At 41.8% G+C, this 5,028-nt stretch overlaps 1 long non-coding RNA gene across 1 annotated transcript in view; it reads right to left on the bottom strand.

Annotated features, from left to right (window-relative positions):
* Positions 1 to 237: 237 nt before the first annotated feature.
* LOC144370379 (uncharacterized) overlaps positions 238 to 5,028 on the bottom strand; it is an 80,249-nt gene continuing 75,458 nt past the window's right edge. The window contains exon 4 of the long non-coding RNA XR_013430362.1: positions 238 to 686. This is a non-coding gene — a long non-coding RNA (uncharacterized LOC144370379). The remainder of the gene's footprint in view (positions 687 to 5,028) is intronic.

The raw sequence follows: 5,028 nt of genomic DNA, 5'->3' as shown, positions 1-5,028 counted from the left end.
GAAGCTCTAAACAACAATGCTGATAGGATTGTTGGTAGGAAACACTGTGCTCATGAGTTTGCACAGGAGGAGGATTCTGCTGGAAAAGGGAGTAGAAGACATTTATGTTACATTCTGGCAAAGATGTTGTCTACTTTATGCTTATGCCCTATCACATTCCTGTGGTTAAATTTAGAGGTGATATACTCATTACTCTGATGGAAGAAATGTCAAGGAAGCACAGCATTCAAGCAATGATATGGATGTCTCTAGCAGCTTTTATTCATGGAGAAAGTGGAGCACAAGGAAGAGTGTAAGCTTGCATTTTGGTCAGAAAAGGGGGAGTAATTCTGGGCCTCAGGAATTGTGGTTGTTAATGCATTACAGTCACCAAAGAGATTCTAAAAAATTACACAGACACAGTAGAGAAGTAGCTTAAGGTCATTTCAGGAATTGGCCAGATTCACAAATCATGTTCACAAGGTATGAATATACAAATTCTACTGAGAAGAGAAACTACTAGGAAGTTTGTTCTCCATGCTCACTCAGCCACACAAAACTCGCCCCTTCCATGTTCCTCAGAGGCTTGGCTACTGCTTGACATGGGGACAGACACTGGCTTCAAGCATGTGGTGCTGGTTCTGCAGGAATACAGAATCCTGGAGTTAGATGGTCATAAAGGCTTCCGTAGGATTGCAAAGGTCGGCCTGGAAGGTCAAAGTGTAACAAAGTGAGAATTCATGTAAGTAGGCGCTAGGAGGGTCATGTGTGTAGTTGTTAGAAGGAAGTTGAAGCTTCAGTAGTGACCCCTGGGACTAAGAGATGCTGGCAATGTGGACTATATGTCAGGAGATTTCTGGCTAAGGATGCAGTTAGCCTATGTGAGAGGACATGGGTCAGGGCTGCCCAAGTCCTTTGGAGCCCACTGTCCACAACATGTGCCCAGATGCTGAGCATGGGGAAAGAGGACTTGTGAGCCCAACTACATTTAGGTTTTGATCATAGCCAGCTTTACTTTCTGTGTGCCTATTTCTCCCTTTGGAATGCAAATACCTACTCTGTGCCACTGTACCTTAGTTATACATGAGTTGATTTTGATTCCTACAAGGTCTGAAAACCAAAAGTCTAATTTGAGTCCCAGAAGAGACTCTGAACTTGCAGTTTGGGGCAATGCTGAAACTATTTAGATTTGGGCATCTACTGTAAATATACTGCACACATTTTCCAGGGTGAGATGTTAATAGCTTTGGGGGATGATGGGTGGCATGTAAAATTTTGGAGTTCAGTGTACCTCAAAAGCTGAAGTGAGTCAATGTGGGAATAATCAGAGGTGAAATTATCACATTATGAGTTTGGTGCCATAATCCATGAATGAATCTATTGGGTGGATTCATAATTTGGAAGAAGTGCTGCATTGGTTGGTAAATGGAGAATGTGCGTGTCTGGAAGAAGGAGGTCACTGCGGGCATGTCCTTGGAGATTATATTTTGTCACTTTGTCCTCCTTTCTTTCTGCTTCATAGAAGCTATGAGTTTAGAGGCTTCTTGCAAACTACCCTTCTTCCATGATAGTTTTTCTCACCTCATGACCAGAGCAATGGAGCTGGCTTCCCATAAGCTGAGACCTCTGAAACTCAAACTTTGTGCATCAACATGGGTCAGAGCAGAGCAGACAGCCTAACATAGACAAGGAGATCTCTGAGAAATGTTGTCCTTGGCAACAGCAAGAATACACCTATCTACAACCATGCAGCAAACTCAATGCAACCTCAATGCAAAGTGGATCACAGCCAGTGCAATATGGCAAGGAAAACAAGTGACAAGGCCCAAAGGAGCTTAAAAAGAGAATACAAAATTTTTGTTTCAGATGATATAATTTATGGGTTTAGAAATCCAAAGGAGTCCAAATAGTCAGAATTAGTAAATAAATATTGCAAGAATAATATAAAACAAATAATAAAATTCAATATGTCTTGGCGTATCAGAAACAAAATATGCAGAACAAAAATACTAAATTGATGTATTTTCTGATAGCATCAAATAAACAAATACCTAGAAATTAATGTAATGAAAGATGTATATGACCTTTATGATAGTGCAACACAAAGCACAGGTGGTAAAATGTTAACTGTTATGATGAGGCACATAGAAACTTTTATGGAAATTTCAACATTCCCACATGTTTTATTTTCTTTCACGAACACATTAGATTAGAAATACAAAAACCCAAACCATAGTGGGTCCTTCACAGACAGTTTGAAAATAATTGATTTTTTTTTAGAAAAGTCCTACTTACAAAAGGAAACATCCATATTTGTTAATATAAAAATGACAGTCCTTCTTTAATTAATAAATAGATTTAATGTAAGTTAAATTTAATAAGATTTAATTTAAGTTAAAATTCCAAGAGCATATTTGAGTGTGTAGAAATTCAGACCTGTGTCTGAAGGTCATGTGGAAATGCAGACCCCAGGGAAGAGCCTAGGCAGGGGGAAGCCGCAGCGGCCTCCCTGCACCACGGAGGCGCAGCTCTTTATCAAAGGCTGTACAGGACATGGCTGCCAGCTTGGACAGATGCAGTAGGACCACAACCGAGCTTCCCCAGACAAGCCCACACCTGTGCAACCACCTGACTACAGCAAAAGACACACCGCACACGCAGAGTGGGAGCAAACGGCATGGTCTAGTAGCAGCCCTAAGTGGCTCCTGTGGTGCATCCCTCCACATGCAAATGGCAGCCAAAGAGGGACGTTACCATTAATATCCCAGGTTAACAATGCACTGGTACCCAGAACCTAGAAGGTACATCTTCATGGGCTCTGAGTAACTAAAACCTTATACTTGGTGCTAAAATCGTGAAGCATGAAGGACAGAGAAGAGCCGGGTCGGACCACTTCCCGGCTAAGAGCATCCATTCCCAAGAAGACGCAGTCATGCAGTGGAAGACACACACACAGTGAGGCAGGAAAGGGTGGAATCAATGTGGCACATGTGCCCAGGTCTTAGGTGGAGTGTGTGCAAGTCAGTCAGAGGTGCAGGTGGCTCAGAACGCCCTCGACCTGGGACCCTTCATGAAAGCCAACATCCAAATGGTCGAAAACTCACACGGGGGTCTGCTACACTCCGTTGGTCATCAGAGGGATGAAATGACGCCATCATTCAAAGCCAGTGCACCTCCACCAGGAGGTCCAAATGTGGATGATGGGCAGGAGCAAGCCTTGACCCAGCCGCGGAGTGGATGAGGCTCATGCGCTGCTGGTGAGCATGCGCTGGGAACAGCCTGTTTAGGAGAATCTTTGCTGAAGTTCTCCACAGGTCAACAAGTCCACATCTTACACAAGCAATTTCATCCCTCCGTTGGCACCTCAAAGACGTGCACACGTAGATTCTTCAAAAGACACATCAAAAGCTTGTACCAGCATTATTCACTATGTTCGAGCTAGAAATATCCCAGATGTCCATGAATAATGGAAAGGAAACATCACGCTCCGTGTATTGCACAATGAAGTGCTTGGAGCAGGAGAGCCCTCACCTACGATGCCCGAAGCACCTCAGCTGCTCGTGCTGGATGAAACCTCAGGGCACAAAGGACAGAGAGGCAGAACTCCCACGGAGTGGGCAGCAGTGGGCTTCCCCAGGAGGCAGGGACCCGCATCATCCTGACCTCAGTGCTGACTCCTGCAGGAGGGCGTCCACCTGGTGGAGGGTCACGCAGCAGTGCATCTAGGTCCCACTCCCCCTTCTGTGTGGGTGCCGGACTTCAAAAGTTCATGGACAAGTTAACCCCTCTTTATGTCGGAAAGCATTTCCTAAATTCAGAAGATAACTGGGCATCTTTACCAAACAAGAATGTTTATTAAACAACAACAAAAAAAACTAGAAATACCCAGAAAAAAATGAATCTAAGGTGGAGCAGCTTAGAAACAGTCCCTTGAAGTAGGAATAAAATGAGATATAAAAGTCAGCTGCCAACACTTCTGTTCAGTGTTATATTGAAAATACCAACCAGCACAAAAACAATGAAAAACAATAAAAAAATAGAGATGCAGGATTTCAATGGATATGCTAAAATTACCATTATTTGTAGAGTCAATAATTGTCTATAAAAAATCAATTTAATACATGGAAGAACTTTTAGAAATGATAGAAGGGTTTAGCAGCAAAATTCAAGAAATCTGAGTTGAAAGATTTAATAATCAAGCATTGATATTTGTTTATTAATGGTCATCAACGTGCCTCACTCATATAAGATGTTAGCAATAAGGAAAGCTATGTTAAAATCACAATTTTTCTATAAATTTTAAAACTGCTGGGGCTGGGGATATGGCTCAAGTGGTAGCACGCTCTCCTGGAATGCATGCAGCCCGGGTTCGATCCTCAGCACCACATACAAAGATGTTGTGCCCACCGATCTCTCTATCTCTCTACCTCTCTCTTTAAAAAACACTGCTTTCAAATAAAGGCTTATTTTTAAAAATGCCATCTGGTGGATAAGAAGATCTACCAGCATAAAGCTGTCAATCATTCCTAGTGTGATATGATCTTTAGATCCAAATAACTTTTCACAAATACCTAAAAAGGATATTAACAGAACTTTAAGATGATTCTAAGATTCATACAGAAAAGTCAAGGTATAGGAAATCCAGGATGATTCTGAATGAGATGGACGAGGAAAGGAAACAGACTTGTTTTCCTCCACTTTTACAGAAAGTCCTAATATTCTGGTAAGGGGTCACGGGGGTGAGGGGGAGGGAACATAAGATATGGATCCCAGAAGCAAACTCATGATATAAATGAAGCTTCAGATTATGATAGGAGGAGCACCTTAATAAATAGGAGAAAATGGGGCTGTTGTTAAGCAGAATGGAAAATAAAATGAACCCCTACCTCACTCCATAGACACAACCAGCTCCAAATGTATTTATTTAATGATGGCAAAAACAAAACTGCCAATCTTCTCATGGAAAAAAATAACTGAGTTTCTTTTGGAATTCAGAATAGGGAAAGATTTATTCAATGCACTAATAAAAACTAGAAATAAATAGATGAG

The sequence above is a fragment of the Ictidomys tridecemlineatus genome, chromosome 14 (assembly GCF_052094955.1).
Source record: "Ictidomys tridecemlineatus isolate mIctTri1 chromosome 14, mIctTri1.hap1, whole genome shotgun sequence".
NCBI lineage: Eukaryota > Metazoa > Chordata > Mammalia > Rodentia > Sciuridae > Ictidomys > Ictidomys tridecemlineatus.
The sequence above is the reverse complement of the archived record's forward strand: the minus strand, read 5'-3'. Positions and strand labels throughout refer to the sequence as shown.